This window comes from Pan troglodytes, chromosome 9, assembly GCF_028858775.2.
Source record: "Pan troglodytes isolate AG18354 chromosome 9, NHGRI_mPanTro3-v2.0_pri, whole genome shotgun sequence".
In the NCBI taxonomy this organism is placed as follows: domain Eukaryota; kingdom Metazoa; phylum Chordata; class Mammalia; order Primates; family Hominidae; genus Pan; species Pan troglodytes.
In genome coordinates, this window is record NC_072407.2 from 47,575,249 (window position 1) to 47,601,163 (window position 25,915).

Below are 25,915 nucleotides of genomic sequence, written 5' to 3' on the forward strand. Positions count from 1 at the left end.
AAGTATTTCATGTCCATCAGCCTTCCCCGGAGATCCATGGAAAGACCACCTCTCTCAGGTTCTACCAGGTGCCCAAGCACTTGTCACATGCAGACATGTATGTGCAGTGTACATGCACATATATGTGCAAAAACCACAACAGTATGCATGTGGGTACCCAGGGTTCTCTCCACATGAGAACCCACGAGAGCCCACGTCAGCTCATGAGCCACACACACAAGGAAACAGACCTTCTTCCTCTCTGTCAAGTCCGAAGATGCCAGTTGAGACGTGCCTCATCCAGTTTAGGGGTGGACCTGATGTCCCTGAGTGTATGTGGTGAACCTGAATTTACCTTGGGTTTCCTCATATTCATTCAGGAGTGTCAGTTGCCCCTTCACGCGACGTTGGAGAGCATTACAGCAAGCAGGTGTCTACTCATTTATGGCAAGAATGAAGTCCGACTTTATCTTCATCACCTTGGATGAGCCCTGGTGCTTGCCCTGTTTCTCAAAAGAAACCTAAGGGCAGGGGCAGAGCTGGTTATAGAATTCATGGAACCTGGCACAAAATGAACACGTAGGGCCCCTTGTTCAAAAAGCAGGAAGAAAGTGCCTAAATATAATGCCTTTGTATTTCTTCCACAATCTCTCTCTAGAATCGTCATGGTGGTTTTTTATTTGCTGTTTTTCATGTGGTGCTAAATAAAAATAAAAATTTTAAATTTTTAGCATGAATTTTACCGTTCATCTTTATATTGTGTGATGCCAGTTGTAAATGTAAACACAAGAGCATGTATCTCCTTTGTAGAATCACTGAAATTACACAATTCACATTTCATATGTCGCATATGCATAGGTATTTCATTCTTACCAGAACAATGGAGATGCTGACAAAATGAACTCCAGTGTTTTTATTTCACTTCTTGATACAAGCGCTTTGTACCAGCACTCTCCACCTTCAGCTTGCTGTTGAGGAGAAATAGCTATGGATTGCTCTATCTTCACCTTTCCTTCTGTGTCAACATTTTCAGCATAGGTATTTGGCAAATACAGGGAAGGAACATAAGTAAGAAATGCTACTTTAGGGTCCCTTAGTCATTAGTGTTTCTTAGAACTCTATTGCCTTCCTTCTGCATTTGAAGCATCTGGTTCAAACAAAGCATGACCTCTGGGCACTGTCTGTGTCCCCCGTCTGTGTGGTCATAGGCTTACTTTCCATTCTACTTGCCCCGAGTCTCACTGAGCTCCCACTGGAATTCTGTACGCATGGGCTACTGCCAACATTGTGGGACAGGAACGATGGACGGGCACACACATTCTCTATTATCCCATAGACTTCACTTATAAAACACGGGTTCAAAGACAAAATTTTTAAGAATTTCAAGACAATAACAGTAGAATCTTAAACCAACCATGGAGCCCTTCTGAGCCAAGGGCCCTGCAACTACACAAGTTGCACGCTCCTGAAGTCAATCCAGGTGGGAGGAAGTAAGAAGTAACCTAGACTTCAGGCTGAGAACCCTATTACTCATCTTCCTTCATCAAGCGAATAATTGAATCCGCAGCAAAAAAAAACTTCAACGGCCTCCATTTTTGACCCATTGGGACTTTCTTCTCCTCTAAGCAAGTCCCACTCTGTGAAAATCCACCACTTCCTGGTGACGCTATCACAGCTTTGAGGGGAGAATTCATCTGCTGATCTCTTCACTGAAGCCGTGGCTTAGAGCCCAAGCCTTGCAGATGAAGCATTGGTTCCAATCCCCACCCACCACTTTCAAGCTTGGTTCCATCCAGGAGATATCCTGACTGATCTGTACTTAGGTTTCACCACCTGAAAGTAATAAAATATATTTGGTTTGATTCATGAATAATTGTGCTAATTATTTAGTGCTGCTTCTTGTTTATCTCACAACTGCTCTGAGGTCTGCCCAGGGGTCTCCTGGCCCAGGATGACAAGTTCTCAGAAATTACTTTGGCAATAAATTCAATTGATGTTGTTGTGGAAGAAGCAGGGCTTGATGCTTAAAGGGTCTAGAGGAAGACGGGCCTACATTCCTGATGGACCCAATAAAAAGAGTATTTTTCCTGCCTTCATCAACTGCCTTTTGCTCCTCACCTACTAGGGAGCAAAGCTAGAGGGCATCTTAGAGATGTGAGGTGGACTAGTTTGTAAATAAAATAGCATTAAAAATATATCCAACCTACAGAATGAAGACTATTGACCCTCCATCGTTGGTTGAGGGACTTTGAGAGTTTTTGAGAGTTTTTGAGAGTTGTGTTTTTCAAGCTTAATATAGCTTTCCTTTCTAGCCTGTTCCTTCAGGTGACACCAACACCCTTTTGAGAAATATTTAGCTTGGTCTAGGCTACTGACAGTACCTAGAAAGAAAAAGAAAAAGAATTATTCTTGTTTATTATTTTATAAAACCTTTACTAGACTTGGAGACTGCTGCAGCGACAGTCCAGTTAGTGGACTGGAAGACCAATCAATGAATAATTATTGACTGTTTACAAATGAGCCTAGCACGGTGCTTGACCCATGGTGGGTGTTTAATAAATGTTAGCTGACTCAGAGTATGTCTCATTATTGTGGCACTATGTTATAGTGAAAGAGCTATGAATTTGGCATCAAACCACATAGGTTCAAGCAACCATGTGGATGTATGCTCTTGGGCAAATTATTTCGCTTCTTCGTAAACTGCTTATCATACCTAAACAATGGGAGTATTCACATTATAATAGCTACCCCACACAGTTATTTTGAGAATGAAATCAGAAGTGAGTTGGCTCATTTTAAAGCACTTTAGATACGTAAGTGATACATGTGTTTGTGTAATATGTGTGTGCACAAAGGCAGATATTAAAAATTTTTTAAAATCCTGCCTTTTTCTCTTTCCCATCTCACTCAGCAATAGAAGTAGGCATAGGTCTCTGATAGGCTGGATGGCATCCTGAGTACAGTGTAACTGTGGATAGTTTAGGCTTTGCAGCCAAGAAGGCGTGCATTCAAATCTTTCTTAGCTCTTATATTTGGTTGGTTATGTAACTTTTGATAAGTTATTTAAACTCTCTAAGCCTCAGTTTCTTGACATTTAAAATGGGGACCTACCTCAAAAAGTTATTGTGGCGATTCATTGAGTTGATATTTGCAAGTCTTGGCTCAGTGCCTGGTACATACCAAATGTCTGTCACTTTTATTTTTTATTATTATTTTAGCTATTATACCTCTGGACCAGGGAAGCATCAGAAAAATGACTTGGGAACATCTTATGAGGCATGGTGTGGGATGGCATTTCTACCATATGCTTTTTCTTGCTTGGGTAGATTCTTCCTTTTCTGAAATTAGCAGAGACCTCTTAGACTCTTCCACATACACAAGGTAAAGTCTATCTTCCTTATACTTTACTGAAAGCCATTGGCCCTACCAAGCAAGGGACAGGCCTAGGCAACTTCCCTGGAGCTTTCACTTCAACTAGGAACTCAACTCTTTTGTCCCAGAAGTTCCCAACTTCAGGTAAGGAGAAAGGGACTCAGTCAATGCATAGCACAGATCTGGACCTCAAGTGTGGGTGGGAGAAGATCATCTGCATTTGACTCACACAAGTCTAGAGGGAAGACTTGAGTCTTCCCTCAGCTGAAGTAGATATTCCAAGTCCTCCTTGAATGCTGTGAGAGCCCCTCAGTGATTCTCTGGAGGCAGGTATCACTATCTACTCCTCACCCAGGTCTTGTATTGCCATGACTTCATCTTCTAGTGGAGGACAGAAGAAAGTAATCCCTTACCTAGTCCCTACGGACTTATTAAAATTGGGAACTCAACACGAACTTCTGTATGGCCCATTATGGAAGGCCATACACTAGATTCTCAGGATCCAGTGATAACTAAAACATGGATGCTGCTTGCCATTGTAGCACTCGTAGTCCAGAGATGAGAGAGGCTTTTAAAAGTCCACATTCTCCTTTGGGTAGGACGCTTACCAATCCTGGGTTGTTATGTAATGATGAAGCCCTCGCCTGAACAATAAGCCACCATAGGCTTCTGTTTCCTATTCCAAATTTATCTGCCCAATGTCCCATTCTGTTAAGAATTCTTTCACCCATGAGTTGATGTGAATGTGTTAATTGGTGTGGAAGTACCAGTTGTGAAAGAACAAGTTCCATCTATTAAGATCCATATTTTGGCCAGATGCAGTGGCTCACCACTGTAATCCTAGCACCTTGGGAGGCCAAGGTGGGAGGATCGCTTGAGCCCAGGAGTTCGAGACCAGCCTGGGCAACAAGGCAAGAACTCATCTCTACTAAATTTTTTTTTCTAATTAGCCAGGCATGGTGGTGCATGCCTGTAGACCCAGCTACTCTGGAGGCTGAGGCAGGAGGATGGCTTGAGCCTGGGAATTCGAGCTTGCAGTGAGCTATGATCGTGCCACTGCACTCCAACATGGGTGACAGAGCAAGACCCTGTCTTTAAAAAATAAGATCCAGAGACTTTTAGTCACAGTGGTCATTAGTAATATTTAGTGAGAAGAACAGCCTTCTTTTATGTTTTACTGCAATTCATTCTTTTTTTTTCTTTTTTTTTTTTAGAGATGAGGTCTTGCTCTGTCACCCAGGCTGGCATGCAATGGCACAATCATCGCTCACTATAGCCTCGAAAGATAGGTGCACGCCACCACGCCTGGCTATTTTTATTTTTTGCTATGTTGTCCAGGCTATTCGCAAGCTCCTAGACTGAAGTGATCCTCCTGCCTTGGCCTCCCAAAGTGCTGGGATTACAAGTGTGCACCACCGTGCCTGGCCCAATTCATTCCATTAGGAGCCCATGGGCTGATTATGTTAGAGTGTATGGGTCCTAGAACTATAGGACTTACCCTGACCACCACATCTTGAGTATTAATAACCAGAGAGCCAGAGAAGACCTGCTCTGCAGGGAGTAGCCTCATCCTAGCCTCAGGTCTGGGGCAGGATTGAGGATTCCAATTCGCTACAAAGGTTATTTGCTTCTACATACTTCTCTATATTTGCATAGATTTGGGAAATGATATAAGGGACAAGGGAAGATCAAAATAGCCACTTCATTCCCTGAAAACTCCTACTTTAGCCACTTCCCCAAAGCTAGAGGGTTTTTCCTACTCTACATTAACTTGCTAGTTTATAAGCTCTCAGATTTTTTAAAGCTTAATCACTTATATCGTGTAAGTTGCAGCATGATGAAGGCTGGTCACTGCTGAGGGGTTGATGCATTCCTACCAGGGCTTGGAAGCAAATTGGACCACAAATCCCTAACCAGAATGAACCTTTCATATGCATGGGCCCCAGATCTTTTCAAAACATTAACAATTCTCTTGAGTTACAATCCAGATCAAAGTTGTGTTTGACTTGTAATTTAATATAGTATTTTAAACCAATTGGAACCCATATATTTGCTAATACTGGTGGCCCAGAGTAGCAAGTTATTCCATTAATGAAAACATTTGGTAATAGCTCTAGAAATGATAGAGATGAGGGATGAGGATTAGAGGACAGGCAGAATGGGTTGAGTCTTTCTTCTTCTTCTTCTTCTTTTTTTTTTTTTTTTTTTGAGACAGATTCTCACTCTGTCACCAAGGCTGGAGTACAGTGGCACTGTGTCGGCTGGCTGCAACCTCCGTCTCCTGGGTTCAAGCAATTCTCCTGCCTCAGCCTCCCGAGTAGCTGGGATTACAGGTGCCAACCACCAAGCCTGGCTAGTTTTTATATTTTTAGTAGAGATGGGGTTTCACCATGTTGGCCAGGTTGGTCTTGAACTCCTGACCTCAAGTGATCCACCTGCGTTGGCCTCCCAAAGTGCTGGGATTACAGGCATGAGCCACCATGCCCAGCGAATCTTTCTTCTTATAGTCAGTGGTCCTCAGGCCCTTCGAGGAAGTGGCGCCTTCATGTTTTCTCCTCCATGTAATCAGAAGTCCACCTTCTCACTGGACAGCTTCCCTCCACTGACCTCAGGAAGTGGAGGATGAATAGGAGCAGCCAAGCTAATTAGAGGATTGAAGGCAGGGTCTTTGTCATCTATAATTAAGGAGAGGTGCATCCTGTGATGTGAGCTATACAGCCTCTGCCTTCCCTAGCTGGTCCAAACCCCAGTGAGTCAACACTGACCCTTAACCAGAGGTAGGTGAACAGAGCCTAGCACAGTTACAATAAGGGTAGATGGAGTGATGGCTTATAGCTACTGAGAAAAATCCATTACTTACCCTCAGATTATTCTTAATGGCAGCTCCTGAAAACTGTCTTTTCCTTTAAGGTACAGGACCTAAAGAATTCTACTCTTAAATTAGCTGTCCCAGCTGTCAGTCTTATAGCTCATTCCCAAATCATGAGGTCCAATGCATTTTCCAAATATGTAATGACTCCCTTTTGTTCTGCATGGCTTCTAAGGTATCTGAGAGATCATCTTAGAAAATGAAAAAGAGGTAAAATGCTTCATCCTAGAAGTAATTTTTTCCTCCTCAGACAGTTTGCACTTGCCCTGTGGAAATGAGACAATGAATGAGAAGGAACACCAGATGCTTCTTCCATCGGTCCTGATTGGGACTTAAAAAGGTGTGCCCCACTGCTCAGTTTCCCCTGACCCTTTGAAACTTCTCTCAATGTTGAATGGAACTCCACTTCTGTCTGTTCTGGAGAACCCAGCCAGGGCCCAAAGAGGGGATGCTCTGTATTTCCGAATACCAGCTTCTACACTTAACAGCTATGTTTGACTTTGGACAAATTATTTAACCTCTCTAAGCCTCAGTTTTTCAACTTGAATGTAGAAATTGTAATAGGGACTGTTTCATTGAGTTGTCATTAGCATTGAGTGGGATGATGTATACATACCTCTTTGCACAGTACCTGAGGTTAATAAATATGGGGCTCATTAAATATTAGCTATTGTTACTCTTGATATCTTGCCAGCAGAAAAGGGGTGAGGAGCTCTCATCAAACATTTTTAACCTTCCTGAATGGCAAGTCTTTGTCTTATTCTGGGTTCCTTCTGAACTGTGTATTATCCTGTAAGTAGGTGAACACAGAGCCTCTTGGGTACCTAACAAGAAGCCAGGCCACTGCTAATCAAAATCAGGCAGTGAGCAATTGTTAATTGTAAGAAAGACCAGGAAGATTTCCTGTCATCTCTTGGGGCTCCTACTATTGCACTGATTAACTGTGACCCAGAACTTTTTTCTTTTTTAGATGGATTCTTGCTCTGTCACCCAGGCTGGAGTGCAGTGGCGCAATCTTGGCTCACTGCAACCTCCTCCTCCCGGGTTCAAGCAATTCTCCTACCTCAGCCTCCCGAGTAGCTGTGACTACAGGCGCACACCGCCACGCCCGGCTAATTTTTGTATTTTTATTAGAGACAGGGTTTCACCATATTGGCCAGGCTGGTCTCGAACTCCTGACCTCATGATCCACCTGCCTTGGCCTCCCAAAGTGCTGGGATTGCAGGCGTGAGCCACCACGCCCAGCCCCCAGAACATTTAAAAATAATAATAATAAGATCTGTGCCCCGATAGGTTAGCCGACTAGTTAACCTGAGGAATTTCAGCAGGGAAAGGACTACAGAAAAACTTGGTTCAGAGCTTCAGTAGACTCTGTCTTGCTCCCTTTATAACAGTCATATTAGGTCTTTTGTGTGAGAAGGATTCCGTGTCCATCACTTAGTTTATCAGAGAATGTGTTTTTAAAGGCTCCTGAGAGCAGGCAAGAACAATTTCCCTCATCCTGTTGCTGTTAAGTGGGATATACAACCATCCTGATGCAAATCTTTTTTGGGAGAGGAAGGTTATCCGGGCTCCATGACTCTTCCATAAAAAGTTTATAATAAGGTCCTTTAATGGCTGTCACTCTAGATATTTGTGGGAAAAGAATGACTGGAAAGCTAGAACACATTCAAAATCCAAGGGCCAGAAAAATTTTAAGCTCCAGCCTCAGCCTCCGAGCTCCTGGGACCAGCCCCATAAGAACCATCCATTCTAGTCCAACTTGCAAATGGAGCCCAAGAGTTGAACCTCGGCATGGGACTCAAGATGTCTCTAAAGTTCAAAAACACCTGGATTATCTGAAAGCAGAACCGGGTCCAGGTCCTGTGCTGAGGTCTCCAGTTTTCTCTAAGTAAAATGTTTCTAGTGGAGAAAAAGCCTGTGGCCTCTGGGCAGAGATTTGTTCTATAGAGAAGTGAAGGAAATGTGCAAGAGAGAACAGTTTTACTCTGGAGCTCCCTCTACTGGCTCTTTGATAGAAATCCATCGCAGTTATTCCGCCCTGCCTTGTGGGTATCAAGTTAAAGCATCCGAGCATCCTGGCATCTTGAAGCAAGGAGAAAAGGTGTCCTGAGGTGCCAAGGAAGATGAAACTGCAGATACTGGTTTCTTCTGCCTCCTTTACAATTTCATCTAATGTTTTGGGGGTGCCAAGATAGTGCTAAGCATTTTGTGTGCATTATTTCATTTAATACTCACCATAAACCAGCATTTTACAAATGAGGCAGCTGAGACCTGAAGGGATTAAATAAGTTCCTGGCATCACCATAGACTAATAGACCCCCTTAGTGACCCTCATAATTCTTATGATTCTCCTGAGTGACAACTCAAGAGAAGCAAGAGTCAACGGACAATGTGAGGTTGGAAGTGGCACTTGATCTCATCACCTAATATAAAGAGGCTCTGAGATTGTGCCATAAACTTCCTAGGTCCTATAGAATTTCAGCCCTGTTTGTCTTTTTATTCTTTTAATTTTATTTATTTATTTATTTATTTAAGACGAACTCTCACTCTGTTGCCCGGGATGGAGTGTGCAGTGGTGCGATCTTGGCTCACTGCAACCTCCACCTCCTGGTTTCAAGCAATCTTCCCACCTCAGCCTCCCGAGTAGCTAGAATTACAGGCATGCACCATCACACCTGGTTAATTTTTTCTGTATTTTTAGTAGAGAAAGGGTTTCACCATGTTGGCCAGGCTGGTCTTGATCTCCTGACCTCAAGTGATCCACCTGCCTCAGCCTCCCAAAGTGCTAGGATTACAGGCGTGAGCCACTGCACCCAGCCTCCTGTTTGTTTTTTTTTTTAATTCAGCCCTCGAGGCAATTAATTACATGGCAAGGCTTTGTCCAATCTGCACTCTCACTGTGATGCCCAGGTTGAAGAAAGCAGGGAACTACCACAGTGACTAAGAAGAGTTTCCATGACAGAAGTGAGGCCTTTTAAAATTTGTGGAACATGTTCACACCTCCTTTTAAAATAAAATTCCATGAGATAGGTAGGGCAGATAGTGCCCACACATTTTATAGGTTGGGAACTTAAGATACTGAGTGCCTGTTTCCAGGTTTTGTTTAGGGGCAAATGGCAGAATCAAGACCAGAACTGTCACTCTCAGCTTAAGTTCTGACTTTTTGGTTGGTGTTGGTTGGAACTCAGAGTCTAGCATGGGTTTTTTAATTACATAAAATAAAGACTGTGAAGCTACCTTCTTGTTTTACATCCAGATCCTTTCCTGAGTCTCTCTGTTTTGGGCTAGTTCATAATTGAGCTTCCTTGATATTGAGTCATTTGGGAATTGGGAATGACATAAGCCACTCACCTTATTACTGTTGGTCTCTCACCAGTCCACATTTTAGAGATATCTAGGTCCCTGAGAGAATCCCAAATATTATTTCAGTTCTCCTGTAGCTCATGAAGCCGTAAATATTTCACCTCACCCAGGAGAATCAAAGCATTTTCACATTGGTTCTTACTGGGGAGTTGAGATATGGGTAAGTAATAGGAGTCCCATTCCTGCTTTGGCTGGGGTTCGGGTCTCCAATTTCACTGCCAGTGTGTCTCTAAATCTACACAGTGGGACAGTGGCTACAGCAGACATCACTCAGCTTCCCACCCCTGACTTGAGACCTTCCACTAGCTGCCCCTTCCCCTAAAAACAGAGTGATGTCATAATGGTATCAGAATGGCACCTGCTGATAACAACACAGAAATAACAAGAGCAGACTTTCTGCAGTGTCTCCTGAGCAATTGGTTGTCATTGTCCTAAACAGAGCAGCTAGGTTAAAAAGATTTATCCATAATGTAACCTCCTGGCCCTCAGCTATGGGTGGAAGCAGCACTTTCTGGTTTGACCTCCTAATACCACAAACTCCACTTTGCCAGAAAAGTGACTTCTTGATGAATAGTCTGTTCAGATAGGCCAATTTGGAGTATATTCATATTTGGCCACCTGCTGGTAAGACTGATCATCCCCTTGCCCAGCTGTAGCTTTGAGCATCTGCCCCCGTGTTGCCCCCATCCCCAGTAAAGCCAAAATGGTCCCATCGAAGGAGGGGAGGGGAGAGCCTGGAAATGAACACTCACAGGGAATTGTGAGTGATGGAATGTGGATTGCTGACACCATGTCCCTTTCCTCTTGCTTGTTGTAGGAGCGTCAACGACCAAGAGGAGACCAGATGAGTTTTCAAAGCAGTCCTCAAACACCCAGGACACACCTCATCCTTTGCCTCGTGCTTTCTGCAATGTTGCTGTTCATGTTCATCTTCCTATTAACATTTGCCATAATAACCCCTCATTGACCACCATCATTCCTCCATCCACCACCAACTCAGCTCCTTCTCTAAAGTGCCCTCTAATGGGCAGTGGCTTTGGTCTCTGTTTGGCAAATTATGTCCAGAGGGTTAACATTAATTTCTCTTTCTCCTATTCCTCCCTCATGCTAGACTCAGTCCAACACTCAGCCTCCTGTCAGGAAAACCATAGCAAATCCTACTTTCTGCTAAAATGAAGTTACAAGACACTTTTCCAGAGTAGTCACACTCAATGAAGGGACCCAGGGTGTATCTGAGTGTGATGTAATTGAAACCACATGGAAAGACTAGAAATACCTTGCTCCCAGTCAGATATAGTGAAACAGCTTACTCAAGACAGGACTAAGATTTAGAATATAGGGGGGCTAGGGAGGAGAAAGAGAAAGATCCTCAGAAGTGGATTGTCCCTGAATACAGGATGAAATCATCTAGATTTTTTTCTCCAATTAAATTTGCATTTCATTCAACCACATTGCAATGGCTTCATACTGGGCATTTTCATTTGAGACCCAAGGCTTTTCTTCATGGGTCCTGAGCCACAGGTTCCTGGATGGTGAGGTAAGTGGCATTTGCCCACACTGTCTAGGGTGGTTTGTAGTGCTTTGATAAACCCTGTGCTGATGAGTCAGATCCACCCTGTTAGGCCCTAAAATTTGTCCTCTATTGGTCCCTCTTTACCCAAATGCTCTTCAGGGATCCTAGCCCAGATATAGATGTTAGTCCAGCCTCACAATGTTAATTTAGACCTCTATAAAACCAAAACAGATCCTGAGGATTGTCCAAACCAGAATTTGTTGTCTCTTTCTCAAAGACAATCACTACTACAAAAAGTGTAGCTCTCCGAAAACCCACCATACCTAGAAAGTGTATTTTCTCCCCTCCCCTTTTCTTTCTACGTTTGTAGGTAAGCTAGCACTGATGGAAGATACCAGGTTTTCAAATGTGAACTGAAGTCTCTCTTCTCATGACAAGATTCAGATCCAATTCATTATTTAACTAATAGCCTCTCCAATAAGTACAAAAAATCTTGCCTATCCAGCAGATATGTTAGTCCATTATTCCTCTATGTCCCCCAGCCTATACTTATTAGACTAGGAATTAAAGAAATACAATCCCCATTCTTTACTCTTGGCCTACCAGATATAGTGATCCAAGCTTAGTAGATCAGCAGCTAATTGCAAGGCTGCTTTAATAGTGAATGAATAAAAAGTTCTGCTAATTCAGACCTACCCAACACCCATGAATTTGTGATTGAGCTATCTCTCTGCCTGCTGAATTCAGGTAGATAAACAACTGTCCTTCAACCACAAGGTTAAGGCTAAACTTATGCAGGTATCTCTAAACATGCTGCAGATTGTTCTTTTCTCTCTGTGGCCACGCTTTCCAACCTGACACCTTTCTGTTTAGCCTCTGCTAAGCTCAAGTGTGCTGGAATCCTGATCCCTGCCCCAGCCTCAGCCCCCTATCATGTGCTTGCTTTAGCTCCCCTGTCTTTGCTGAGATCCTCACCGTGAAACCAACTCTAGATATTCCTGAGTGACTCTCTAGGTTCTCATTCTCCCCAATGTGCCTTTTATCAGCAAGGCATGGGAAAACCTATCATCTGGTTCTCCAAGGTGTCCAGCAGTTAGAATGGCTGAGAGGAGGGCATTTGAGTTTGCCCATTGATAATGGGGTTGTGTGAAAAGCAGATATTGTCTCAACTGTTCTGAAGTTGAACAATGTTACTTTCAGGTGAATAGACTGTTGAGACTATTTTGAGTTGTTGATGGCAACCAAAAAAAAAAGGGGGGAAGGGGTGGAATTACAGTCACTTTCCTCCAGCATCCAGTGGTCCTTAAAACTTTCACCCTCAAATCTCCAAATATGCTGGCTTCTAAGAAGTGCTTTCCAAGACCGAATATACCTCTTGATCAGGGTAAGTGATGAAAATGTGTATTTAACAAGGGGAGGGGATCTTTAAATAGCCTGAATTATGCATGCTGTGGCCTATCTACCCCCACCGTGCTAATGGCTCAGCCTATAAAGTTTTCAGAATCAGAAAAATAATCAGAGATGCTAGTTTCTGAAGGAGCGACGGAGGACTAGGATGACTAGCTAACTCAAGGTGCATGTAGACTTTCTGCTCTTCTTACTTTAGGACAGCTTTCTTGGAAGACTGGACCAGGGAGTTCCTAATTCTTCCCTAGCACCATCTCAGGGGCATCCTCGGTGTGAGTGGAAGCATGCTTGGATGCAGCAGCCTGAATGAATGTCAGGTTCACTGCATCTCCACCACAAACTGGTTGGTTTCAGGCAAATCCCTTGAGTTTTGGATGAGGCTAAACCAGCTAGGGCTTTCCTTGAAATAGGATGGAGGGGTCTCTTCTCACAGGCAGAGAGCCTTATTCAGGGGGCATCTATTGGCTAACAGGCTTCTTAGGAGGAATAGATCAGTCTCGTTATTCAGAAAATGTCTGAGAAAGTCCCAGACACCTCCAACTCCACATGTTGGGGGATAGACCTGGAATATTAAAGATCAGAGGTTGGAATCGAGGCAACACGATGGAGTGATGTGGCATGAGTATTGGAGCCATACAGATATGAATTTGATCTGATCCTTAGTTTTGTAACTTCACGTTCTAAGACTTTTAGACAAGCTGTTTAAACGTTATGGTCTCCATTTCCCTAGCTTTCAAATGGGAAAAATAATAACTATTTTGGGAGTGATTTCTATGCTCAACAAGCCTAAGGGGTAGGCATTATCATAATGACACCTGGAGAATTGCCTTAAGGATTAAATAAAGCTTCTTATGTAAAAGTGTCCGGCACAGTGTCTGGCATATAGTTGAAGCTGAAACACTATTGGTTTCTGCTCTCTCCCTCTTTTCCTTAGGCCAAAATAGTTCTGCTCCCTGATGAAGACACCTTTAGGAAAAGAGGAATCCTTTTCCTAGACTTCCTCCCTGAGGGACTTCCCTTGGTTGATATCATGGGAGCTGGACTGTTTTTCCTTCTCCAAATCCAGTACGTTACCTACTGGCATTTTTCGTGGTGCTTGGGGAGGAGACAGTCGACGCAGGCAGGAGTTTCTGGGCTTTGCTCACCCTGAAAGAGAGGAGACTCAGTTCTTTTCAAGGGCTTCGTGATAAGCAGCCTACTCCCACAAGCCCTCTGGGGGAGCATTGGGGGAACGAGTCCTCTTCATGCTTGGGATGCTCTGGAATGAGCTGGCAATGCAGAAGGCGGTTTTCACCTTGGACAGGTTCCACATCAGTCTATTCATTTGCATGCAGGGTCTTTAGCTTGACTGCTCAGACAGGAATTGGGCACCACAGCCCTTAGTACAGGATGATGAGACAGCTCGGGAAGCCAAGGTCACCAGCTCCAGCCCAGACATCCTCCAAAGGACCTGACTGAGGAGTAGGGGAAATGGAGATGCTAGCTATGGAGGTCTAACTTTCTGCAGATGTTTCTGCGGAGCTTCCAAGCCCCTCTCTGTCTTGATTGCTGGAGCGAGACAGAAACAAGGCAGAGAGGCGCCCTCTTCTGGGAGGGAGGAGCAAAGACATTGAATCCACCAGGAAGCCGGCGTTACACCAGCATAATTTTGGCTGCTGCCCTTAAAGTTCTGATGTGCATTTCTTCCATTTCCAACGCTACCTTATTTGTTAGGACTAGATTCTGGGTTTGCTTAAAAGTTGTTAGTGATTTTAAATGAATCTGTCTTGATCTCAACATCAGACACAATAACACTCAGCCACTATATACAGCATAGAAAGCAGTTACATTCTAAAGTGCCCCGCTCTGTATAGTTTCAATAGTCCAAACAGAAACCATGTGGCTGCTGTGAATGTGCCCACACACATGAATTTATGCTTACACATACCTAATCTCATATCTAAAAACATACCTACTCTGTGCCTTTAAAAACATGTTTAGCCTGACATTTTCATTAATCCAAGGAGAATTTATTGAAACACTGCCGGCGTCTCCTGTCCATCTGGCCACATTTGATGACCCCATGTGATAAGTCATCTTCAGTGCAAGAACCAGGGCCGCCTCCCTCTCATTGATATTTCTCCTGACTGCACACCTCCCAACTGCAGCAACATGCTCACATGCATGCATGCATGCAATCGTGAGCTAAAAATAAACAGCTGCTGATGGGCTGCCAGAGGGTGTCCTCCATACACAGCAGACGTCCTCTGTCTCCCTTTAGTAGGCACAGCTAAAGCCACAGACAGGAATTGAGGGTACTGGATGGGCTAAGCTTAACCCCAAATCTCTCAGGCAAGTTACAAAGAGTAGGAGATCCTGAAAAGGGAGATGACACAGCTGAGGCCCATGATCATTCTCTCCCAGGCCTTGTGCCCCAAATCCAAGTGATAACCTCTGGAAAAGTGTTTACTGGCATCAAAGGAAACCATTGCAGGGAAGGTCGATAATTAGGGTTAAGAAAGAAGATCAGCCATTCCTCCAGTCATGATTGTAAATAGCTCTCTGCTTTCTGGTTTTCCCCCTCTCAGGGCAGAAGTTATCCAAGTGGATCTAGGATATGTGTGCATTTAAGGAGGGTGATTTGTGTGCATGTGGTTTTGTTCAGATTTTCCAATCTGCAAGAATTCTCCCCACCTCCATCACTCATCAATCAAGAAACCCTTTGTCATGCTGAGGTGTGGCATTTCTTCTGCTGAAAACCTCAGATTCAGACACACCCCACACACCCTGAGACACACACATCCACACACACATGCACACCCTTCCTCACCCTTACGAAGCAAGCTCCATTCAGATTGGTTTAAAAATAGCACTAATCCATTGAGCTCATTTTTCAGGGACATTATTTTAAGCAGAAAAAAGATATCCTGGTCTTTGAGAGGGAGAAAGGGTAAACGTCACCTCGCCTTAAAAAGTCCTGATAATGTCGCTGGAGACTAAGCATTTGCAGTCTTTGTTGAATTTTCTCCTCCTCCTACCATTCAACAAAAGTTATTTATTCCAGAATACCCTGCCATCTGGGTATTTATAGAGGTGAGTTTCCTCTTCGGGTGGAGAGCAGAGGGGAAAGCCGCAGTAGCAAGCCGGACACTCCCCTCTGGGCGCTCCCCACCGCCAGAACTGACGCCTTCGAGGGCGGTGGATTTGTGAATCAGCTCCCCCTTCCCCCACACAGGGGAGCCCCTAAATGGCTGCTGGCCATTTGCAAAGGGTTGTGTGCATGTGTGTATTTAATTGCAGGCTTATTTGTTTCTGCTCTGGGAGTCTGTCCGTCTCTCTGTAACTCGGATCATTGCTCTCTGGGAAGCTGTATAACTGGCTGATTCCGTGGGAGACCAGGCAGGATGCGTGGGCGCAGGAAACAGAAGAGGGAAAAGGAGGGAGAAAAAGAGAGCAGGAGGGAGAGAGCGGGAGCCTTAGAATCTGTTATTTGCGTCACTCGAGGAGCCGGGGCTATCTGCCCGACAAACACACAGAATTAATCCGAGTTACAGCCATAGCTGTCTATGCTACAGTGACCAGATGAGAAAGGGCGGGGAAAGGACGCGCGCCGGAGCGTGTGCACGGCCGAGTTTGCATTGGGCGTCTTGGGAGAGTTTGGGGAGGGGGCTGTCCTGCTGGGCACGCCCCTCGGGGCCCCGCTCGCCCGGTGCAGACTAGGCTGCAGCCTGCTCTGCAGCTGCCCAGCCCAAGCCTGGGGTGGCGCCCGCCTCGGCCGCCTCGCCTGCTCAGTGGCTGCGTGGAACACAAAGCGCTGTCTCCGAGCAGAAGCGTCTTCTCAGCTGAACCAGACCCACCAAAGAGGAGAATCTGCACGTGACGTCAGTAGCTGATGACTGACGCAGGCTGGCAAAGGAGACTCAAGGCGGCTGCTCCGCGCTGCCTTCATGAGTCTATTTTCTCCAGCCCCCTCGTAGTGAATTACTAGAACGCAAAACACACACACAGACACACATATGCAGCTTTCAAAATATACATTTCCAAAGGCGGTGTGTTGCAAACACAACGCGATTTTGCAGAGCGTGGGTGGGAAACGTGGGAAGGGTATGGATGATTTTTTTTTTCCTCATCTGGGAATCTCCATCGTGGATAGCAATCGCTTCTAGAGCTCTCCTGGGAAGCTCCTCTGGGGAAGGGGCTATGCCCCCCCACCTCCTACTTTCCTCAGCATGTAGGGAATCTGATCAATGGAGACATGCAGCTCTAAGAATACAACCACTCCAACGCCTTCTGCTCGGGGAGACTGCGAGGAGCTTGCAACAGGCAGAGACAGATGGGAGTTAACGGGAGGGAGGGAGAATATAAGAAATATTTGGGTATTTTTCTGATTTGAAAAACATTTTCTGCAGTTATGCAAGTGAGTCTGGTGGTGCAGGAAAAAAAAGTGAGGAGGGGGCGTTTAATGCACATTTAATGTTTTGGAAGTAAGGTTCCAGCGAAATGCCTTTGTGTGTGGAGGTTTTTTCAGTACTTGCTAAAAATAGCACCAGGGTTTGATCGTGTTCCAGAAATAAACCGAGGGCTGTACTGGGATAAAAAGCCAGCGCGGGTGGAAGAAAACCTGGACATCACCGCATTCCTCCCCCCACAACTATGTCTGGAAATTAATTGTTGGATTTTTCCTCTCCTCTCTCCTCTTTCCATCCACTTTCTCTTTCCTCCCCCTATGTTTCTCTTTCTCTCTCTTAAGGAGTTCCCGTTTGGGTAAGTAATATTATGTCATGTGCATGCCGCAGACTGTGAGTATGAGCTGACGCTTACTTTGTGCATGCTCCGGGGTTCTTTTTTGGCTGCCTTTTTTGCCCCTTCTAAAGAGGATAGTGGGACTGACTAGGGGGTAAGGGGTGTAGCTGTGTGCGTGTGTATGTGTATAATGAATTTGGGGCTGCATGCAAAGAAACCGAGAGAGGGAATTCTTGCAGAGCCGGGAATCACCCTGACGAATCTCTGAATCAATAGCTGCTGCAACTCTCTCTCGCGTTATGGGTCGGCGCTGTTGAGCTCGGTTTTCTCATGGCCCCCTCCCCTCCCCATTTTCTGTCTTAAAGGACGCCCAGACACGATTTAATGGGCCATATCTCTGAGAGATTAATGGAGACTGTGCAATATAGATCAAAATTGCATGGATGGGGTTGGGTAAAGAGAGGGAAAAATCTCTACTCCTTTGACAAACCTCCCTTTTGGCTCCGGTCCGGGAACTAAGGACCGCGACCCTGGTTCGGGCTGGCCCAAGACTCGGTTGCTGTCCACGGAAGATAGGTGCTGAAAATGCCTTGGTCCTCAGCGAGTTCAGTTCCGTGCGCCAGGGGGCGGGGTTGGCGCCAGCTGCGGTTAGCCCCGCCCTGGATGCAGGAGAGGGATACGGGGACGAGAGGGTTAAGGATGTTCAAAGGGGATAGTCGTGACTTCGGTGAGAGCTTTGGGGGGAAGGAGGGGTGAGTGGGAAGGAAAGGGAAAAAGATTTAAAGGAGGGGGAGCGAAGTGTTAGATTCGAGGATGAGCCAAGGCCCGGCGTTTCAGGAATGGAAGGCCAGTGGCTCACCGGCTTTCCCTGCAGAGGCCAGGCACTATCCGGGTCTCCATTCCCAGGATCCCGCACCTTCCCGCCAGTGGGTTTGAAAGATTTCTCCTCGGTGATGGTGACTCAAAATAAGAGCCTATAGGTTGTTTTATTCGGACCCTCGTCCCCTCCCACTTCATGCCCCCCATACCCCCGTATTCTGTAATTCCCGGGAGGTGTGTAAAGTAGTGTGGTGTGGCATTTTTCTTATTATTCCCCCTTTTCGCATGCTAGTCATAGAAGCCCCAAGTGAGTTGGTGGAATTAGTGAATTAGAAGCCAAAGCACAGGAGTTGCTGGTGCGATGCGCAGAGAATCCAAGCTAGGGAACATCGCGGGGCGCCTTAAAGCCAAAAGCTAAATGAGTCTAAGTCAGCCTGAAGGGAAATTGGGGAGGAGGTGTTCTCTAAGTTGCCAAATGTTATTGGGAATACCATCAGCTCTCTGGGGTTGTGGGCTGGACCCAGACTGAGATTCAGTGCAGTCAGCTCCAGACACTTTGGCCGAATCTGTGGCCAGACAGGTGAGGAGGGAGGAAGATTATCAGAGGCAGAGGGGGAATGAATATCACGCGCACACAAAGACATTCATGCTGATTAACTCCAGGAGAGGGAGAATAAAAGTACATCCTCAAGCTGGCCCGTGAGGATGGGCTGTAGACTGTGGGAGAAATGAAGCACTCTTGCAGGTCTGCAGTAAGATTTGTGTGCGTGCAGGAATATTTTATATGTTTATTTAAAAATATAAACTCGGGACGGTGAGGTAAGTATTTGTGGGGGCTAGCCTTCAGGACAGAGAAGAGACCAGGTCTCTCTGCTTCATTCACCCCTTCCCTTCTGTCAACGCCTCTGGCTTTAGTGACCTGACCCCGATACAGGGTAACAGGGGTGCAGCCCGGGCCGGGGGATGAGAGGGTGGGTGAGTTATGTTTAGCTCAGAAGCCGTCCCTCTCTCGGAAGGTTCCCTGGCTGAGACTGAATATTCAACTCATAATAGTAACAAGGGCTTTTACCGATGTGCAGAATAACACAAATAACGCTGCAACCCACACTTTGTCTTGACAATTCAGTTCAAACCAAAGCTGCTCACAGCCTCTCGGCCCACCCCGCGGCCTCCTCGTCATTCACTGGGACCTACTGGTTCCCTTTCCCAAGCCTCGCCCCTCTCAGCCCTGCAAGTTGCGTGGTTGTGTTTACAAATTCTGCCACAATTGCAAAGGAAATAGGGGTGGGGGGAGCGGTCGGGGCGGGAGTGGTGGTAGCGCAATAAAGCACTTGCAACACGTGGAGCGGTGGTTGGGGGGAGGTGTCCAAGAGTCAAGAAGGGGGCGGAGGGACACCCCTTGTCCTCATTTCCACCTCCCCGTTCTTCCCCACCCCTTCCCATTGCTTGGCACAATGCACAAGTTTACCCCCCGAACTGGATCCTATTAAATAATTCAATGGTAGCGGTGTAATTTTGGTTGGAACCAGCACGGATTCCCAAGTCGTGACTGCAAAAAGTGAGTAATGCGCGCTGGCTGCGTCATGGCTCTAGTCACAGTTCATTCCGAACTGAGAAGAAATCGTGACTTCGCCTGGAGACGTCCCCTACATGGGAGATGGGGGGCGGGGGGGCACCAAATCAGTGGGGACAGGGGTGGGGGGGAAGACCTATCCAATGAAAACCGCTGCCAGGGGGGCATTTGAACTCCGTCGCTTGCTGTCTCGCTGTCCCCTCTCTGCCCCGCGCACCTCGCTCCCCCTCCCGGCCGGCGCTCGCAGTGGCGCGCCTGCTCGCTCTCCCGCTACCCGACGAGTCCTCAACAAGTTGGAGGAAGGCAGGAACGCAGGGGTTAAGCTCGGAAAGCCGCAATTACCAAGATCGTGACCCTCCCACACAGTACAGTAACTTATATACTTACCTGGAAGAACCCGCTTTGCCGCCGGGCAAACACCCGTGGGGGGCGGGGAGGGGCCGGAGGGAGCGGGCCGGCAGGAGAGGGGCTGCTTCCAGCTGGCTGCAGTGCGGACGGGACCGGCGCGCTCCCGTGGCCCCCAGACCGAGGTAAGGAGCAGGGAGTCGGCGCCCGGGTCGGCTGGTGGTCGGTCGGCTCACTGGTAGTCGGTCGGCTCACGGGTAGTCTGAGCAGAACTTTTTTTTCCCAGTTGCCCCGCGCCGCGGCGGCGGCGGGCGCAGACCGCGGAGCCCCTCTGGCGCGGCAGGCGCGCAGACGCTCGGAGGGTGTGTGCTTGCGTCTGTCCGTCCCGGAGCCGAGGGGATGCCGTGGGAGGGTGAGTGGGTCGCGGAGCTGCAGGAGGGTGATGGATGGGCGAAGGGGGTGGGTCGACAGGGACTTGAAGACAGTGCCTCCACCGTCGAGAGACGTTTTCTCCGGGCGTGCTGGGCGAGGGTGGGAGTGTGTGTGTGCGCGCGCGCGCCCGCCCGCACGTCGATTCCAGGGTGCCAAAGAACAAATATGGCAACTTTCCCCCCAAGTTCTTGCAATGTTTGCAGTAACCCATCCTGGGTGAGGTTTCCCCCACTGGGGGACTATACTGCTAGGGAGGGAGATAGTCAGGAAGTCCCTTAGCCCACACCCTGCTTAGGTACTAATGGGGGGGGGAGGGGCAGGAGAGGACGTGGGAAGGGTGGCGCTGCACTGCGAAGAAGGGCAACCCCTCAAAGTTTGGATGGATGGGATGGAGGAGGGGGCCGAGAGGGATGGAGGAAGAGGGAGGGAGGAAGAGGGAGGGAGGGAGAGTGAGGGAAGGAGATCTCCTTTCTCCCCATCTCTAGTCTTTCCTCCCCTCCTTTCTTCCTCCCGCAGAAGGTGGAATCTCCCGTCGTTGTGGGGTCCGGCAGTCAATGACGGGTTCGCCCCTTGTTGTTCCCCCTAGCATTCTGCAGAATGGGTAGAGAGTTGGGGGCGGGGGGGTGGGCTGCAGAGTTGAAAGTGCACCTGAGGCGAATGGGCCATTAAACACCCAATATTGAGACGGTTTCGGGGAGGATGCGGAGGGAGGAGCTTCACCTAGTTGAGCATTCAGAACTTTGGGTGGGAAAGGGGGTGTTGAGACATTCTCATTTTTCTAGAAATAGGATGACTAGTGTGGAGTTTGGGTTTATTTTATGTTCATCTTTGTCATTTTTCGTCTGAATCTTCTGGCTTGGGTCCCGTTGGGAGAGGTCGCTCTCTTAAACCTCTCTTTCCCAATACATCGCGCTACCCCCTCACTTGGGCTGGAATGAGGAGGGGGTCCTGAACCGCTTTTTTTGGCAACAACAATATTTTAACATGTTCCAGTCTAGGTTTTCTTGAATAATTAGAAATGGAAATATTTTTTTCTCCCTCCCCCTTCTGAAAAAAAAGGGGGAAATGTGAGCTCTCTTCTGATTGGTGGGTGACGATTTTAGTCCGCACCAATGAGCTGGCGGCCTCGTCTGTATTTATTTAGTGCTCTGGGGGAGTTTTTCTCTTTACGCAGCGCCTGTAGTCACGGCTGGAACCTTGGCTGGGGGACTCTGAGGGATAAGAGGGGATTCGGGGGGAATCCGAACTGTACCTGTTCAGAGATCCGCGACCTTGCAGCCGGGGCTGGCGGAACTCTGATAGGGAGATAGAGGGATAGGACAGGCAGGCGGGGAGGCTCCGGGTGCTGGGGCGACAGGAAAGGGGTGGAGGCTGGGCTCCGGGATCCGGGTGCCCCTCTGCGGTCCCCTTCTCGCCCTCCACACACTTCTCTCGGGGCTGAGTTGGGGGATCGCGGACGGTCTGGAGAAATGGAGACACGAGTCCAGGGGCGCGGAGGGGCGGGCAGCGCGCGGAGTGGTGAGACTGAGCCGCGATGGAACGCGCTGGGGAGACCCAGCCTGTTCGGCTCCAGGGTTCGGAGACATCCTGGGCTGAAGGCGGCGGCGGCGGCGGCGGCGAACCGAAGAAGCCGGCATATTCTGCCCTTCGCGAATCTTTTTGCGGTCTGGGCTTGCTGTACATAACTCAATAGCCGGAAGCCCTTACCCCAAAAAGCATTTGCGGAGGGCGCACTCGTCGAGAAGACGGCAGCCATCCAGCGATCGCCGAAGCCCGCACCTTCCCGAAGCTGCTCCATCCGAGCCTTACCCGGCCCTTTTCCCGTTTTCCACGGAAGATTCGGCCCTTTCCCCCCGTCCTTTCCGCGCTGCCCGAGGCTTTGGTCACCTCTCTTCCCTCCGAGCGAGTCCCCCGCCCCCAACTTTTTAACAGACTTTGTATCGCAGGGGGAACTGGAGCAGGTGGGGTGTGTGTGTTTTCGGAGAAGTGAGAAGAAGCTAAAATGCAATAAAAGTTTACAGAAGTTGTGTCTTCCCCCCAACCCCCGCCCACACCACGAATAACCCCATTCACTCAATGCAAAAAAAAAGGATCTGAGCTTAAGGCCAAGTCAGAACCTGGAATATGAATCAGTTTAGGACATTTTGTGGTCATTTTTGACCGTAATGATCCGATTCTGCAATATGGGGGTGGGGAAGCCCTTGAGGGAGGGGCTGGAGGCCCTTAGTATCTTATGTCCTGGTGCGGGGGACCCGGAGGTGAGGCGAGCCGCGGTGAATTGGGTAGATCCGAAAAAGAGGGAAAACACCCAGGCACCGCCCGATCCCCGGAGTCTCTTCCTCCCGCGCCTGTTTCCAACCTAATTTGGGGCGTTTTGCAGCCTCGGGTCTCCCACATCTCCTCTTTTTCAAAACTAAGTAGCACGGAAGTGGGTAAAACAGGCGAGAACTGGGGAAGCCCCCGCAGAGAAGGAGCTTTGGAGAGATGCGGTTGTGCCCGACTCAGACGCTTAGCAGGAGCAGAAGCAGCAGCAGCAGCAGCAGCCCCATCCCGGCCTCTCCAGGCGCCGGTCCTGGGGAGGGGGGCAAAGCTGCAGGAGAGGGGAGAGTCTGTGAGTCCCCCTCCTCCCCCTCCACTCATTGCAGTCCTGACCACTTCGGTCACAAGTGGCACAAATCAGGCCTTCACCACGCTCCCCGCGCCCTTCGCCTGCTAGGAACACTGCTAGACGCCCTTGCCCTTAGGGACTGGGCCAGAAGGACACACATACACACATGAGTGCCCACAGGGACGGAAATGGGTAGAAGATGGGTCTAGAGACACCGGAGTTCAAGACCCGAGGGCTGCGAACCTTCACGTTTTCGGGGAGGGCCTGAATTTCCCCCGTATCACAACCACCGTTCTTCCAACAAACTAAACGCCCACCGTCATTAACCTGTCCGCTGGTTGAACACCCGGACTCTACCCTCTCCAGAATTAGGAAAGGGCTGCAGAGTCCGAGAGTGCTGGATAGAGTCAATCTTTTATGGCTAAGACTGTGAGAAGGCACGGAAGGCGAGCACTCCAAGCTCTAAGGCTAAATCAGAGCTTTCCTCCCCAGATAAAGGAAATTTTCCCTCCCTGAATGCGTTTTCTAAAAGAGTAAAAAGGTTCCTAAGATCTGCAAAGGAGATGGAGCAAAAAGCAAAAGCTCCGGGGATTTTCCTCCCTGCTTCTCACCTGGGGCCGTCTGTGGAGCGATAGCTTTGCGGAGAGAGGCATAAGAACCACGTTAGATTAATAATAGCTTCACCCTGTGTCCCTTCAGCTCCTCTTTTGTCTTTTGCTTCTTACATACCCCTCCTCTTCCCAGCCAGAAAGCCCTCCTCTCTCCCAAAGCCTGAACCTTCACCAGATTTGGGAGAGAGGTGGCCCAAGAGAAGTGAACTTGCACAGAAGAGGTTGAGCCACCGCAGCGCAGGCGGCTCAGGGTTATTGCGACCCTAGCCCCCTCACTTCTCCCTCCGAGGCTAAGTGTGGGGCTAGGGCTCCAGGGCCCAAGGAGCAACGGCCGAACCCGGCGTCGTGCGGCACCGGAGCGAGTCCTCTCCTCGCCTCGCCTCGCCTCGCCTCGCCTCAGCCAGACAACTGTTGCTGCCTTGGAGAAGCTCCTGCTGCTGCAGCTGCTGCTTGGGGCGGCTGCACGCCTGGGGCTGAGGCTGCTCACTTTTGATCGGGGCTGGGAGCTTGCGGAAAGGGGTCTCTCATTCCGGGTGCGATCAAAGGAAGAGACCCCTTCCCCCTTCCCTTCACAATAAGTGAAAATAGGTGGCTTTTTGTGGCTTTTGGTGTCTTTCCTTTCCTCCTTAGGGCGGTTATGTCAGTCTGAGCCCAGTGGGAGCTGATCTCTCCCTCTCTACCCATTTTGCCTTTGCTAAGGAAGGAGGGCAAAGTGGGGGGGGTGCCTCTATGTACCCTCAAACTGCCGATGCGCATCCCACTTAATAAAGCTACCTCGCCTTTTGAGCCAGGGGCCTGATGGAAACTTCCAGGCACTTGCATGTGATGCCAACCTCTGGAGGCCCTATAGGAGAGGGAGCAGCACCTCAGGAACCCTCCTCACCCCAGGCTACTCCTTCCGGGGGTGTGAGAAGTGTTCGGAAGGCAGCTGGGGAAACTTTGTCCCCTGGGCCCAGCCAACTAGCTTAACTTTGCCTATGTTAAAAATCAAGACCAGGGGTTATCTGTGGAGCTAGGGAAGGGTTTCAGGGGCCACAGAGTCCCCTCAAAGTCACCTGCCCGCAGTGGGGAGAGGCAGGTGGCTGGGCCAGGCAAAGCAGTTTTGCATGCCGTCTTTCTCAGGCTCACTCTGACCACACCCTGGGTGATCTGCTCTCCTGCCTCTTCCCCACTCCTAGAGTCTGGAGCCAGATTTCCTCCCTTTATCGGCCCTCTTGTCTCTTCTATCCTCTTTCCCGGACCTGTGGTTGCTTTCAGTCCCTCTGCCTTGCCTGTCTCAGGTTGGAGGCAAAGACAGAAGCATGGGTTGATTCAGATGTGCTTGGAAGGCTTGCTATGATCTCAGACCAGGGCCATCTTCTCTGTCCTGGGGACTTCTCAAACTAGAAGGCTTTGTGGGCATCTCTGGAAAGCTCTGCTCTTGAATCAGCATCCATGCCTTGGTAGCTCTTGGCCCAGATGAGCCCCCTACCCTTTTCCTTTCCTTCAGTCTTCCCACTGCTTGATTTCATGTGAAATGACCCAGCCACCGATCACTCCCATTCTCCTTCTGAGACAGCAGAGTAACCCTGCCTATCTTTTGGCCTTTTCAGGTGGTCAAACCTGTCCTGACACCCAGAGGTCTGCATGAGGGGTGGCCACTGAAGGAGGAGTTCTCAAAGGCCACAGGTGATGAAGAGCTTGGATGAATGAACTTCTGTCCCAGGTGAGTACCAAGGTGTCAGCCCATGGTTTCTTCGCCTGAGCAGACCCAAGGGGCCTCCACACATACTTCCCACTTGATGACGAGATACAGGGAAGCCACAGATCCAGTGGTTGGAGACTGTCCTCAAAGGCTTAGTCCTTGGCAAAGGAAGGCACCCATCACAGAGGTTACAAGGAAGGACACAGTACCTACCGCATGAGGCATAGGACTTCATAGGACTGCATAGGACTTCCTGTCCCATCCCCTAAGCAGGACTTGGGCCTGTGTGTTCAGGAGCCTCCAAACCCTCAGTACTGAGGGGTGTAGGACCTATTCGATGGGGCCCACTGTTCCTTCTCCACCTCCACTTCCTGGACCATCTGAGGCCTCTCAGGGGCCCAAGGGATGTGCAGAGTTGAAGGGTCATTTGCCATGTGAAGTTTCTCTGAGGACACCAAACGTTGTTATGTCTCCTTAACTGGAGTTCGGCCTAGGATGCATGGGAGAAATTTTAGCCTCTGGATATTTTTTTTGAAGGGTGAGGCATTAAACTCTAAATGCATTTACTTTTCCTATTAACCAGCAAAATCTCTTGCTATAGAGCTTTTGTTTAGC

General features: G+C 48.3%; 2 long non-coding RNA genes and 2 other non-coding genes across 4 annotated transcripts; all 4 read left to right on the top strand.

Moving 5' to 3' along the window:
* Positions 1-289: 289 nt before the first annotated feature.
* Positions 290-378, top strand: MIR670 (microRNA mir-670). The gene has a single exon (NR_036039.1). It is a non-coding gene; the product is annotated as a microRNA mir-670 (primary transcript).
* Positions 379-1,776: 1,398 nt separating this feature from the next.
* Positions 1,777-11,338, top strand: LOC100611765 (uncharacterized). The gene is made up of 2 exons (XR_128340.7): positions 1,777-10,210; positions 10,404-11,338. It is a non-coding gene; the product is annotated as an uncharacterized LOC100611765 (long non-coding RNA).
* An 8,721-nt stretch (positions 11,339-20,059) lies between these two features.
* Positions 20,060-25,322, top strand: LOC134807248 (uncharacterized). Its single transcript, XR_010147161.1, has 2 exons — positions 20,060-20,150; positions 25,209-25,322. It is a non-coding gene; the product is annotated as an uncharacterized LOC134807248 (long non-coding RNA).
* MIR129-2 (microRNA mir-129-2) lies at positions 22,040-22,128 on the top strand. Its single transcript, NR_035644.1, has one exon. It is a non-coding gene; the product is annotated as a microRNA mir-129-2 (primary transcript).
* Positions 25,323-25,915: the final 593 nt, after the last annotated feature.